This window comes from Microtus pennsylvanicus, chromosome 20 (genome assembly GCF_037038515.1).
Source record: "Microtus pennsylvanicus isolate mMicPen1 chromosome 20, mMicPen1.hap1, whole genome shotgun sequence".
In the NCBI taxonomy this organism is placed as follows: domain Eukaryota; kingdom Metazoa; phylum Chordata; class Mammalia; order Rodentia; family Cricetidae; genus Microtus; species Microtus pennsylvanicus.
Genome location: NC_134598.1, coordinates 13128814 through 13144695, shown reverse-complemented (window position 1 = coordinate 13144695; position 15882 = coordinate 13128814).

The window sequence follows — 15882 nt, the reverse complement described above, 5'->3', positions numbered from 1 at the left end:
AACCTAGTGGAAACGTTGCAAACAACCAAGGAAGTATTAATTATTTCATAAACAAAAGTCATAATTGACAACAGAAGTTTTTAGTTAAAAAAAACATTGATACAGAACTGGGAACGTAACATACTAAGCCCAACAAATACTCTGAAATAAAATAAGTATCAATAAGTATATAATGATGGATGCTGAGCACTAGAATGTGGCCAGTACTTGCTGAATGAAGGAAGAGAAGGTCTCAGGAACCTAAAAGCTGGCACTCAGTGCGCTCTGTAGCTTGGGCCTTGGCTGGCTCTGTATGATGCTAGCTAAGTCTTCAATATCTTTTTTTTTTAAATTTTTATCTTAGACAATTATCCCTTAGTGGTTCAAAAATCTTTGCTTTGGAAAGTCCTTTCAAAAGACCCAAAGATCTTACAAATCCTTCAATAGAAGAGACAAGTTCTGAGAGAAAAGTCAACTTTCTTTCCTGGAACTCATTAAGTGATAAAAATAAATGTAAAAATATCTTGGAAACAATGTATATTTAGAGTCCGATAAACCAGAACTTTTATTTTCCTTACCACCTAGATTACTTTCACATGTAATTATTTTTATGGTCAAATGGTACTGATGTTGCTGGTTAAAGATGAGGAAGTGTTATATCTAGTTGGGGGAAGAGAAACAAAGGAAAGATATGGATGATTAAAAGACCAGTGAGTAAGCAAAGGAAAATGGCTGTTGATATTTTTCTTCCCTCAGGTTCACAGATTATACTTAATATTGGATTGCTTGTTGTTGTGGATTAAAATATTGGAAAGACAATCAAAATTCCTCGTACAGCCAAGAGTGGTGGTGCAGCCCTTTAATCCCAGCAAACTGGAGTCCTGACTGCAGAGTTTGAAATAACCCTGGTGACAGCAGGAAGATGTGCTGGGAACTGCTCACTTGAGGGAATCCATGGAAACTGTTGAGTGGTTTCTGTTCTTTAGATATCTGCTCCCTTTTGTGGCTGAATTCTATACATACTTTCAGAGTTATATCTGTAAAGTACCAGATTCCACCTGCAACCGCCCAATGGACTCGAAACACACCCATTCATTCTTACATGCTTTCTTACTCTTGAACCTGTTCAAAACCTCACAGATTCCATGGCTTCCTCCCCGCCCTAACTTCAGAGTGGAATTTGAGGCAGCTGATTATTATTATTTTGCTACGCAGGCTCTAATAATATAAATCTGTAGTCTTGCAGGGATCTACCTGCCATTGTTTTGTCTCATTTGGAATGATCATCTTCTGTTTCCAACTTGAGTCTTTGCCTCAGATGTGCCTGTGGAAGAAAATGAAGCAGCCCTACTTTATAAAGTCTCCATTATTTCTTTTAGGGTGGTAAAGTGGTACTCATCTTTCCTGCGGTTAGAACTGCATCCTTTCACCATCCATTCCCTGCACTCCAGTCCTTCCTCCCTCATACCATTTGAAGCCCACAAAATCCAAAGACAATTGTATAATGCCACCTGCAATGGTTTAGGTAACTCTTCTCCCATGGTCCATATGTTAGAGATTTGGTCTCCAGCCTGTGGGAGGAGAGTCCTTAAGAAGCGGTGCTTCATGGGAGATCTTTTGATCATTAGTGACATATTGTCAAAGGGGACCATAATCTCCCAATGTCTTTCTCTCTAATTCTCTACCACAAAGTAATCAGGCCTCCACAGTCATACAGTCCTACCATGGTGATCTTGCCAATAAAGCCTGACTGTGAACCCAACCTTCAAAACTCTGAGCAAACATAAATCTTTCCACGTTTGTAAGCAGATTATTTTAAGCGTTCTGTTACAGTACTAAAAGGTCAACACACTACTATCACTATAGGCTTGCTTCCACAAAACATCTCTTGTCTGTGGATAAAAATGGCCATAAACAGCCATAAACCTGTCAAGTGTAGGATTTTTGGTAATGGTAGAAACCCTCCTGACATAGTATAAGATTTTAGCAACCAACAAAGGAATCATGCCTGTACACTCAAGTCCATGTGAAATGAATCTGTTGTGGACTATTACTTTAACTATCTGAAGGTGTGTTGCATTAGTTTTTGCTGCCTTTGTCTAATTGTGTAAAGATGTGCTGCATTTGTTTCACCTTGTCTGCCTAAGGCACCTGATTGGTCTAATACAAAGATGACCAGCCAATAGCAGGTGAGGGATAGGCAGGGCTGGCAGACAGAGAGAATAAGTAGAAAGGGAAATCTAGACTCTAGAGAGAAGAAGGAGGAGAGAATGAGGGAGAAAAAGAGGGACATATCCTGGACCAGAAACCAGGCAGTCACCAGCCAGCTGGATGTGAGAAGTAAGATATACAAAAGGAAAGAAAGGTAAAATAGACCCAGGGTAAGTCGTAGATGAAGAACAGGTTAGGTTATAAAAAGTAGTGGGGCAAGCATAAGATAAGGTCAAGCATTCATAACAAACCAGAAGTCTTCTTGTAATAATTTAGAAGCTGATTGGTGACCCCAAAGAAATCCTGGTACATGAATATAATCTGAAACCTGTCCCAATCTCTGGTTGACAAATTCTGTTTATTTCTCAATATTGAAAACATATCAGCCAGATCTTACCATGCAACAAATGACCCAAGAGATAGGATAGTCTTCATTTGGGAAAATAAGGAACTAAGCCAAGCAGGCATCGTCTCCTCTGACCATCATATGGATGCTACCATACTGGGGCATGGGAGGGGAATGCTGAGTGGGACTGTGGGCAGACAGACTTAGAGAGCTGAACAGAAATTCCTCAGGCAGAACAGTTCCTGGTATGGGAAGGAAACGCTTTGTTTTAATAGGGCTGATCCAAAGAAATATTTCTAAATTACTGTAGTTTTAATTTCTAATGGAAGTATAGTATATACTAAGAAAATAATGACTTAGAAAAATGACTTTTGGGGGCTGGAGAGATGGCTCAGTGGTTAAGAGCATTGCCTATTCTTCCGAAGGTCCTGAGTTCAATTCCCGGCAACCACATGGTGGCTCACAACCATCTGTAATGAGGTCTGGTGCCCTCTTCTGGTCTGCAGACATACAGACAGAATATTGTATACTGTATACATAATAAATAAATAAGTATTTTAAAAAAAATCCCAGCACTCAGGAGGCAGAGGCAGGCGGATCTCTGTGAGTTCGAGACCACCTTGGTCTACAGAGCTAGTTCCAGGACTGGCTCCAAAGCTACAGAGAAACCCTGTCTCGAAAAACCAAAAAAAAAAAAGAAAAAGAAAGAAAAAAAAGAAAAATGACTTTTGAAACAGGATCTCCTATTATCCTAGAACTTGCCAAGTAAGCTATACTGGCTAAAAACACTTTGAACCACATAGAAATAAAAACACGGCACATGGAAGTTGATTAGATGCAGCTAAATCAATGATTTGAAGGAATCTTCCATTATTCTTTTTTAAAAGTTTTAATTTTTTCAGTGGAAGGAATTGTTTAAAGGAGTGCTTCCTTTGAAAAATTAAACTTTTTTAAAAATGCAAAGGGAAAATATCAATGGTAAATACAATACAGTAAAAAAATTACTAAGGGAAAAGAGTCAAGAAAAAAAGTTAAAATTTTTAGAATATTTGATTTTCCTATTTTAATTTCACGTATATGTATGTCTGTGTGTGGCTATGTGCATGGATGTACGTAGCTGTGGGAGGCAGCAGCATCGGATTCCACTGCAGCTAGAGTTAGAGTCTGGGAGCCAGCAAACATGAGAGCTGGGCTTCAAACTCAGGTCCTCTGAAGGAGCAGTCCATGTTCTTAGCTGCTGAGCCATAGCTACAGTCCTAAGCTGATTTTGTTTTAGAAAGAATAACAAAATTATAAGCTTGCAATCAAGACAAAAGAGGGAAAACTTTCTAGTATTCTAATATAGAGAATGAGAAGGAAGACAAGATTACCTGTTTTCCAGCTAATAAAAGAACATGTAAGACGATAGTATTGAACTTCGTTGGAAACAATTGACACATCAGTTAGAAGAACAAATTCCTTTCAAACCATCGCTTTTCAAATTTACAAAACGAAAAGAGAGCTACAGCTACTAGAATTAATAAAAATAATTAGCTTAATGAATATAATATAAATAAAAAAAGACTTTCTCTATGTGCCAGTAGCAAATGAGCCGGAAATGGTAAATCAGCCTCTCATAGCAGGATCAAAATAATCACATATCTGCAATTAAGTTAATGAAATACATGGGAAAACTATAATGAAATCATGATATGTTATTGAGATGAATTGTGAGAATCCTACGCAAGTAGAGAGACATTTATATTCATGGATGTATCCCTTGGTTTATGCTAAAAAGGAGAGTATTACGACATTTCTTCATTTCAAATTGTTTTGTAGATTCACGGCAAACCAGTTAAAGACTCAGCAGAGTTTGTAATGAAAACCAGTGAGTCAATTCTATAATTTTGATAACATTTCCATGTCTACAAGAGCCATAACAAGGCTTTATGGTAAAAGAAGCTGTGAGCCTTTGATTCATACATACCAAAACGTACTGCAATAAGAGCATAATTAAGACAGAGTGTACTGGAATGAGAATAGACATGCAGCCCCGTGGCATAGAATAGAGGCCAGAAACATACCCATTCATACAAAGTCACCTTGTTTACAGGGCTCTTCCAACCACAGCCCAGCGGGTGAACAGATGGTGTCGGGAGATGGAAACCACACTGTAAAGTGAACAGAAAATTTAATATAAATCACTGTGCACAGAGTAAAATATTATTAGGTACTAAAAGAGAAAGCAGAAAACTGTAGGATGCAGCAAGTGCAGGAAGCAGTTACCACCCCTCTGGCTGAAGGATCAAAGGGGAAAGCTGGGAAAGTGAGAGAAAAGCTTCTGGGGCCAACATTGAGTTGGGGCTTGCAGTTACAGCCTTGGAAGAGAAGGCCTGTGGCACCCGGTCCTAGAGCCCCAGGAAGAAAACTACTCAAGTGCCACTCACAGAAATCATCAGGCATGGAAAACCCGGGGGAGGGGGAGGGGTTCAAAAACCGTCACCAGCAATCTCTTTCTAGCCACCCTTTTGAATAGAATCTAAGAGAAAGACAGACAACACAGAAGAAAAGTAGATTGAAATCCCCCAGCAAAGCAGCAGGTAGTTGGGGCTTGAGGTGGGTTGGGGTTTGGAGCTGAAAAGCAGTAACTCAGTATGGACATAGATAGTCTGCAATAAAAGGCAAAACCTGTTTCAAGGTGTTAAAAATGACCTTTAACCACTATTTCAAATCGTATATAAAAACCAATTCAAGATGACCTAGATATAAGAAATTAAACTTTGAAAAGATAAGGAAATCTCTAATACCCTGAAATAAAATTCCTTATGTAGCCAGAACAGCATTAGTTTGTAAGAAACAGCTGGCTAACTATTTTTTATTTATTGATTGATTAAAGATTTCTGTCTCTTCCCCGCCACTGCTTCCCATTTCCCTCCCCCTCCCTCAATCAACTCCCCCTCCCTCGTCAGCCCAAAGAGCAATCAGGGTTCCCTGCCCTGTGGGAAGTCCAAGGACCACCCACCTCCATCCAGGACTAGTAAGTTGAGCATCCAAACTGCCTAGGCTCCCACAAAGCCAATACGTGCAGTAGGATCAAAAACCCATTGCCATTGTTCTTGAGTTCTCAGTAGTCCTCATTGTCCGTTATGTTCAGCGAGTCCGGTTTTATCCCAGGCTTTTTCAGACCCAGGCCAGCTGGCCTTGGTGAGTTCCCCGTAGAACATCCCCATTGTCTCAGTGTGTGGGAAGTCTACAGCACATGGGCACAGGAGACCACTTCCTATGTATAACCCCAGCAGCACAGACACTAAGGGCATCATTGAATAAATGGGACCTCCTGAGACTGAGAAGCTTCTGTAAAGCAAAAGACTCTGTCACTAAGACAAAAAGGCAACCCACACTGACTGGGAGAAGATCTTCACCAACCCCGCAACTGACAAAGGTCTGATCTCCAAAATATATAAAGAACTCAAGAAACTAGACCGTAAAAGGCTAATCAACCCAATTATAAAATGGGGCACTGAGCTGAACAGAGAATTCTCAACAGAAGAAGTTCAAATGGCCGAAAGACACTTAAGGTCATGCTCAACTTCCCTGGCTAACTATTAAAAGTGTGGAAAGGCAGGTGATAGCTCAGGAAAAATGTTTTAAATATATATAAATTATGGAAGGAAAAAAGCGATTTAATTATAAACAGGACAAAATAAGAGATTTTAAAAAGTTGCTCATCTATAGATACATGGATACTGCTGGTCTTTGATTCAATTAGAATTGACCTCAAAACTTAAGTTTGGTATATATAAAGAAGTCCTTCAAATCATTAAAAACAGAGGGCATAATTTAATAATGAGAAACTTCTTAAAAACATAATTCACAAAAAACTTTTCAAAACCAGAATTTTTTCAAAAAAACTGTTAAAATAGCTTAATGACATGTACTCACAAATTGAAGACCATTGCTCTGAACCCTTGAGTCAAGAAGAACCCAACTTATGCATGAAGCCATATGAATCTTGTAAACAGCTGTATGCATACTTTACATTGGCATATATAGTATAAGAGGCCATGCCCAAGTGGGTGGGTAACTTAGAGGCTACTGGCGGTAGGAATTCCTGCGGCAGAAATGTCCTCATTATTTCATCCGACTGTTGTTTTTAAGTCTTCACTAAGCTATTTATTTATATCCTCTTTAAGAGCCTTGAACATATTCATAATTATAATGTTGAACTCCTTGCTTTGTGTTTAACCTAAACTGCATTTCCTGGGGCTTATTGCAAGAGGGGTTCTGGCTTCTGGGGGAGGCATATGGATTTGGCTGTTCAAGGTTGTGTTCGTGTGCTGGGATCTAGGCATTCGGAGCTAAGATCCTTAAATGTTTCTTGGTGTCAATCTCCGGTCTCTTGTTGTTTTTTGGAGGGAGGGGGTTGTCTTTTTGTTGCTGTTTCCCACTCTAGATTCTAGGCAAGTGTGACAATTTTTTTGAGATATACAATGTATAAAATTCATTCACCTAGATGTACAGCAGAAAAGGTCAGTGAGATTGTTCAACAGGTAAAGGCATTTATTATTGGGCTTGGGGACTTGGTGGCCTGAGTTTAATCACCAGGATCCACGTGTTAGAAAAGGGAAAAACGACAACTATAAGTAGTTTTCTGACTTTGACATGCAGGTACACCCACACACAAAGAAATATATACATATACATATGTATGTGCATACATATGTACGTGTGTGTGTGTGTGTGTGTGTGTGTGTGTGTGTGTGTGTGTGTGTGTGTATAAAAGCATAAAACCTCCCTTGAGATTTTGGGATTGCACTCAGAAAGGAATGCTCTTGTGTGAAACTTACATCATCAGAATATCTTGAAAGCATAAAAATCTCAACGTTAATGTGAGAATTTGTTGTCGGCTACTACTACTCATGGAGAACACCCATGACTGAAATACACGAAGATGTTCACAGAAGGAAAAAAATTCCCATGCTCTTGCTAAAAGTAAACTCAGAAGTGTAAAACAATGGTTGAGCAGCAATCTGCAGACAAATAGAAGCCCAAGAACATGTGGACAATAAGTAAAAAAAAAATAAAACATACATTAAGAAGTTAAAAGACATAATAATACTATAATCTTATGTCATATATGCCATGTATAATATAATATAAGGACAAATATATCTTTACAAAATACTGATGACACACTATTAGAAAAAAAAGCCACTAAGAAGACAATGGGACTATGAAGGAAGTGATGATGTTATCACTGTAAAAACTTAAGTTAAGTGAAATTAGCCAAATTAGAAAACTGGTACATAAAGAAGCTGATTTCATAAATTTGAGAATATAACTGATGCTAACCTAATAGGAAGAAGGGAGAAGTGGGGAAATAGTGATCGAAGGCTTCTGAGCTGTAGTGGAAAGTAGGCAGCTCTGGTACACTACTGTGCACTATAGGGAACATGCTCTTAAAGCAAATCCCCCGAACCCTTGCCTCTTACAGTCTTTCCATCCCAACTCAATGTCCCACGATTCTTAGGTGCAGGAGCTGTCAATAATGGTTTTTGACGTACATGAATAGAATACAGACACCAGAGAGGCCATCTCACTAGAAACCAGGGGCAGAGGTTGGGGCAGAAATACTTGATTTGCTATAGTGTCCCATAGCCAACACACACCAAAGTAGTCTTGAGCCACTCTGGCGCTGTGGCATTTATCTTTTCCTTCTTTGCAGTTTGTCCTCCTGATTTTCATTAATCATGTCATTTCTGGCCTTATTTCTTTCTTATGCTTTCTCTCCATTGCCCTAGCGAAAGATAAATCTAAAAGTCCTGTAACACTAAGGAATTTTTCTTTCTTTTTAAGTGTATAAAATAATTGCTTTCTCAACTTTATAGTTGTAAAATTATTCTAATATATGAAAATTTCTACATGAAATGATGTACCTAACACACACACATACATGTGAGGCATGGAAACAGAAAGATGACTACTATGAGTTGGGAAGGAAAAGCCTAAAGGGAGAGAGGAGTGGGAATGAGAGGGGGTAATGAGAAACACGAGTTATGAAGGCAGAGGAAGTGTTTTTTTGGTAGGGGAGACGAGCAGGAAGGAAAGGGAGGATAGGGGTGAATAAGAACACAACACAATGACAGCTATGTATAATATAGAAGGTTTTCTTTGGAAGTCAACCAATAAGTAAATAAATACGTAAATAAGTAAAACTGTGCATTTAAGTTAGACCCAGAAGGTCTAATCTTAAAGGAGAGCTTTCTTTGTGGGTATCATGTTCTTGCTCAGTTTCCTACACAGAGATTACATGCTACCTCCGTGAGCAATTATCTTTCTAACATAGTGACTTTATGACTGTCTAGAATTATTTATAAAGCTAGGGCTCCAGGTCAGCTAAAACTTTCCACAAACTGCCCCACCACGGTTCATTTATTAGCATTGTGCAGAAACTTGACTCTTTGAAAAAGGATAAAAGGCTCAGGAAATACAAGCAACTCCATCTAGTCCCTTAGTAATCTTTATCAATGGGTGGCGCCAGATGAAAGGAAGGCTGATACTGTTAAGAATTGAAACATCGTGCTGCGACTCCCACAAGGAAACCACTGCAAATGTACTCAGAAATGTCTTTCCTCTGTGTGTCTTATCTTCCCTTTCAGGACTGTGTTCCTGATGCCCTCTGCCTCACTGCTTCCCCACCCCCACAAACTCCCTACCCTGGAGATGCACAGCTGAACTCTAAATAGTGTTTCCATCTTGTGAGTCTTTTTGCTTTCAGTTGATTACTATTTTTTTTTAAACCAAGGATGAAAAAGTGAAGCAGAGAGCCCTAGAAAGAGAAATGAATACTTGGTTAGTTGAGATCCAGGGTGGTTTGAATGAGAATGCCGCCATAGGCTCATGTATTTGAATACTTGCTCCCTAACTATGGGACCTATTTGGGAAGGATAGGGAGGTGTGGCCTTGTTTGAGGAAGTGTGTCATTGAGGATGGTCTTTGAGGTTTCGAAAGCCCATGCCATTCCCAGTTAGCTCTTTCTCTCTCTCTTGGTTGTACATATAGGCACTCAACTACTGGTCCAGTAACCTACCTGCCTGCCTGCTCTCATGCTCTGTCATGGTTCTTATGGACTTGCCTACATGCTGGACCTGAACCAAGAACCCTAAATTAAACATTTTCTTCAATAAGTTGCCTTAGTCATGGTGTTTAGTCATGGCAATAGGAAAGTAATTGAGACAAGATTCAAACAAAGGGATTTCTATTTCTTGCACCGTAGTAGGGTAGAGGAATGTATTTGGGGGAAGGAAGCCTTTTCCACATTGTTAAACCACATTAGCTTCATACCTTCTTACTCAGAAGAAAAAACGTAGCATGATGACTAATAGACACAGCAGATAAATATAAAAACATGCATAGTCCCTGCACAGGCAACTGTAATTAGATTTTAAGAACATCTTGTTTATTATAATAAAACATGATGAATTTGATTATGAGTAAAAGAATGGCTGAAACCTTGGTTTTATAATCGCAATGGACTACATTTTGAATTTATTTGTAAAATACATAAAATTTTAATAACTTTAATTTTTAATTTATAAGTTATAATAAAGTGAATATTTAACTCTGTTTCCAAATGTACAAACAAGTGGGATTGCGGTTTTAAAAATTATAATTTGATTAAAAGTTGGCAAAGGGAAAACAGCAGGCCATGAGTGCAGAATTGGTACATAACACACGCTTGTCTCTGATGCGCGTGGGAGCAGAGTTGATTTTCGTAGAAATTATGGGGAAGGAGAAGTAGTTTAAGTGATCTGTTGATTGGATATGGTCTAGCGTCATCCTGTCCTTTTCCATAGAAAAGGGAGCTTAGCAGCTAATGTATTTCCTGATTATAATGATTAAATTGATATTGCGCCTGTACTTTAGTAGCGTTATGTTATAGAAAGTTTTGTTTAACTAAATTTAGCTAAAGTTAATGAATTGATTGATCCAAATAAAGAGAACCTGAATGCAAACGCTGCACTGCCTGCAACTGCCTGGTCGTGCCACAGTGTTCTCTCTCAAACGCTGCACTGCTTGTATTCTGTCTGCTTATACTGCAGAGACTGTTCTCTCTCAAACGCCGCACTGCTTGCATTCTGTCTGGTTGTGCCGCAGAGACTATTCTCTCACACTCATGGCTTCGACTGCACCATGTCTAGTGGCACCTTTCAGAGCAGCCTCTACGGTGGAAAACCATGCAATAGAAAAGCAATTGAAACCGTGCAATAGAAAGTAGAAGGTGCAGGCAAAGCAGGGTGCATGCTGTTTTATTTTGTCCTTCTTGCTTCTCCCCTGCTATGTGTCTGCTATTTCTGACTCTCAGCTGAGTTCTGGCTACCCATACAGCACCCTCTGAGCCCTTTAGCTCATCCATCACAGTTTATCCTATGGCTTTACGACTTGCACATGAATCTAAACTTTAGGAAATATGCTTGCTTTACAATTTAGGATGAAAGCATAAGGTGTTATTTTAGTTATCACCTCGACAAGCCTTGTGTTAGAGACCATAGCTTTTTCGCTGGTTGTGGATATTGCCAACCCTTTGACAGCCCATGGCAGTAAGTATGTCTGCACAGCCATGTGAGTCTTGTCTGGGTAGAGTAACTGCCTAGATTCTTTTTATTGTATTTTTCAGTGACTGTCTCAGGTAGGAAGCAGCCAGTTCGTGCCGGATTAAATTGAGGAATGTGTACCAGGCTTTGAAAATAGCTTGACTTCAGAGTCAGAGGAAATTATACACATCCCCTCCAAACATCAGGGCGTCAATCAATTGTCTGATACTTGGGAAATACAACCAAGCAAGGCCTTCAGGAATCCTGACTTGTTAAATGATCAAGTACACCACGGCCTTGATCCCAGACAAGGGCAGTGGTAGAACAAGTTTCTAATTGTTTCCACTGTCTTATCCCAAACTTCTGGTCTGTAATATCCATTGTGTTCATTTAATTCCCTGAAGAGCAGCAAAAATGTCCTTGTAAAATCAGATTATGGCACTCCTAATTGAACCCTTACCCCATGACTTTCCATTTTACTTGTAGTAAAATCTGAAGAGGGGCTGGACATACTTCTCAGTGGTAGAGTACTTGCTTTACAAATAGAAGGCCCCGTGGTTGATCCCAATATATCAATAAGCAAGTAAATAAATAATCCAAAGTTCTTTACAATTCTGCATGTGTAACATAACTCCTTCACTCCTACAACATTGTCTGTATGACCTTAATACTTGTTTTCTAGCCACTCCGGCTATTTTTTCTGATTATCTGGTAGAGAAATCCAAGTATGTCCTTTGTACTCAGTGTTAAATGACGAAGTGACTGGCTTGGAATAACTGTTACCAAACCTGCCTGCACATTGGAAATCATGTAGCGAGCCTTCAAGGTATAAGCACTTGAAACACAGCTGTGTGTTGCTATTTTAGTTTTGGCTATAGTGGTATTGCCCTGGCCTGCCCTTGGCTGTTTCTGAAGTGCAAACACAGTTGAGGCGCTGTAACTTAGGGAACAAGACAATTGTGAATACGCTATCAAAGAGACACGGCACCTCACAGGCCTCAACATCATGAGATGTCTTTAGCATACCACTGATGGCTTCTCAAAAAGTCACTCTTCCGTTCGGGACTTTTTTGTTGAGTACTGGCAGTTAGGGCAACAGAAAAGCCTTATTGAATTTTGTTTCTTTTGTGTTAGTCAACACCAAAGTGATTCCCAGATATTTAAAACTCGGGGAGCAAGGGCCGTTTGAGTCTGTTTTGTACACTGTGCTTTGCTGATTAAAAATACCTGGGTCACGGCCAAAGGTATCATCATGTTGGCTACGTGACCACGGCAAACAAAGCCGGGCACTCAGGCAGATCTGGAGTTCAAAGCGAATTTAGTCTGGGAACACTTATTAAAGAAAATGTCATTTGTGTTCAAAATAATAACTTGTAACTCTTCCAGAACTGTTTTTCACCTAATCGGATTCGTCCTTACAAAGGAAATTCCGAAGAGAAAAATCTGGAACTTTTGGCCTGGTATGTGTGTGCAGAGACCAGATGGCCGCCAGGTACTCAGCTGGGTTTTGTAGAGGGGTACACCGAATGAAAAAAGACAAGTCTTTTAAAGACGACAATAAATTTCCTAATGGGTCTGTGTGAGCTGTTTAAGGCCTGGAGATAAAGGTTTTGGGTTGCATTGTCCTTAGTTTGAAAGTGGGTCAATTGGTGCCAGATGGGCTGTCATTTCTGCCGTATGATTGTCATCTAAATCTGTGAACATTATAAAAGAAAATAGTTGCAATTTGGAAGCAATAAATTACTGTGAAGCCTACAGAGGAAGCACATCCATGTGCTGGTAGACCAGGAAAGTCCTTTTGAAGGTGGGATGTTGACGTCTCAATTAGAGCCCATCAAGTCTCAGAAGAGTTTTTTTTTTTAACTGTTGGCAATGGAGAAACAGCTTCGCTTCTTAATGGGGTAGTATTCAATGAGGTGGGCTTCCTTCTATGTCTCCTTAGACTCGAGAAGTAGTTCTCTCTAGGGCCATTATCCACAACTCTAAAATCCAAGAAGCTCTTGAAGATAATTTTTCCACATAGTTTATTTGAAGGGAAAACTTGTCCTGGATCATTAGGAGCTTTCGATAAGCTTCATATTTCTCTCTCTCTCTCATGGTGAATATGCATGTTTCTCTGGAACTATAATTATGTATCTGATGGGTTGCTTCCTTGGGCTTTGTTGGGGGATGTTATGTTCTATTTAACTCATGAAACCACTACCTGTCAAAAAAATCTGAAAAAATTTGAATTCCAGTTGCATCTTTCTCAGATTGGGAATAGGCCTCCTCAAACTTGTTAATTCCCATGTATTCAGAACTCCTCAAGAGGTTAGGAAGATGACTCATAGGCTAAAGCTCTTGCCACACCAGTTTGAGGACCGCAGTTCAGATCCCCAGAACCCACACAAAACCGGATAGGGGTGATGCTCCCCCTTTAATCCCAGCACTGGAGGGGCACAGACAGGGTACCCTGGGGCAACACGGTAGGACAGCCTGGCTGAACTCGGGCAACTGTGGGTTCAGCAAGAGGGCCTGCTTCCATGAAGTAGAGTATGAACAAGGAAGAACCTGATGGTAAACTTTGGAAATCTCCATGATATTCACACGTGTATATACGCACAAGCAAACACACATGCACATATGTATGCACTCTACATACACGTATGCACACTACAGACACACATGTAAGAATAATAAGATTTTAAATCCTCCCCATAGACGGTGGTCTGCGGGTGCAAGATCAACTCTTTCGGTTATATCTGAGATAGGCAGTAGCTTTGACTATCTTCAGGAAAATGATCTCAGAAAAGGGAAAATAGGAAGGCTTTTGCATATGATTTGATTCTTAACACACAAACAGAAAACAATGCCATCTAGTTGTGGTTTTCAATACGCAACTAGTAAAAGTGAGTTTAACATACATTTGTTCTTTTAAAGTTGTTGTTATTCTTTTTTTGCAGCCCCCAAGCCAAACTCTGAGTGATGATTAAGATGAGATTTATGTAAACAATGCAGAGATAAAAGAATTGGTGAATTGGGGTCAGTTGGATGGGGTTTGAGCTGGACTTGGGTAATTATTCTGAGCTGATATGGAACAGGTTTATTTGGACTAGATTTATAAGTTCCTTCCCTGTGAAGTGGTCAAGTTGAAGAAAAAAAGAAGTTGATTACTTTGATTTTGCCTATTTGGAGTTCGGAAAATTTATATGTTTGAAAACCATGATGCAGGCCTATTATAAAAACAGCAGCAACAAGCTAAAACCACACAAACACACAATGCCGTGAATGGGGGATTTAATTTTCTTAAATTATTTTTAAAATTTAACATACCAAGTAAGGGATGTCATGATGGCATTTTTATACAACTTTTGTCCTTACTCATCCTCCTGACCCATTGCTCTTCTGTGTCCCCTGCCCCCTCCTTTGCCCTTCCCCCCATTAGCTTCCATCTGCCTTCATGTTCAAATGTTCCATTATCCTCTATCTATCCCAGATCTCCTGAAGAACTTCTTTCTGTGATGTGGGATTCCCCTCTGTATGCTGTGAATAAGTTTTATTGCCATTGGTTAATAAAAGAAGCTGTGTTTGGCCAATGGCTTAACAGAGTAAAGCCAGGTGGGAACTCCAAACAGAGATATAGAGAGAAAGTAGGTGGAGTTAGTGAGAAGCCATGTAGCCATTGCAGGAGACAGACACCTCTGCTGGAGCCCACTGAAACTTTGCTGGTAAGCCACGACCTTGTGGTGACACACAGTTTAATGGAGATGGCTTAGTTTAGGATACAAGAGATAGCTAGCAGTATGCTTAAGCTATTGGTCAAACAGTATTGCAAATAATATAGTTTCTGAGTGATTATTTTGGGTCTCAGTGGCTAGGATCAAATGAGATCTTCCCACAACATTCCTGTCTCAAGGTTTCCTTTCTAGTTTTACGATCTACATACAACCAACTCATCCCCACCATGGAAGAATATTGTTTTCAAAAGAAGAAACGTAAGTGACCAATAAATATTTCAAGTGTTTAACAGTTTTAACTGTCAGGGAAATGTAAATTGAAACTTATTTGGGGATTCTACCCCAAAGCAATCAGACCAGCTACAAAGAAGAAAGCAATCACAAATATTTCTGCAGATGCAGGGAAAGAAGGAAAGAGGCCTTCAGTAGCCTCTAGTCACTGCTTACGGGAGTACATATTGGTACAACCATTGTGGAAATCAATGTGGATGTTTCCAGAATGCTAAAAATAGAACTAACATATGATCTAGTTGTGTCAGTCTGTGTTATTTATGAAGATACACTAAAGAGACATTTGTTCATCTCTGCTTGTTGTTGCTCTGGTCACATTGCTAACATCTGAGTGGGCAAATTGATTGTACTGATTTCATTTATAATCTCTAAGTCAGTAACAATTTTAGGCATTTTTAACTGTGGCTTATTGATTGTACTGATTTCAATTATAATCTCTAAGTCAGTAACAATTTTAGGCATTTTAAACTGTGGCTTACTGCTTGTTCGGATTATTGGCAGTTAACCCTGATCACTGGGGTTAGCAAATTCCTAAGAATCTTAACAGGAATGTTAATTTTCAGTTATAGAAAAAAACCTTAAAACACTGGATTCAGGATCTCCTGAGGGAAGGGTTATAGCAAGGATACACTATACATGGATTTTTTTTCATGTGGCATGTGTAAAAATTGAAGTGATCTTACAAGCAACACAGATTTCTTTGGGCATACCCCAACTGTAGTCTTGCAAAGCATTTTCCTGAATGACCAGTTCCTAAATGAATTCA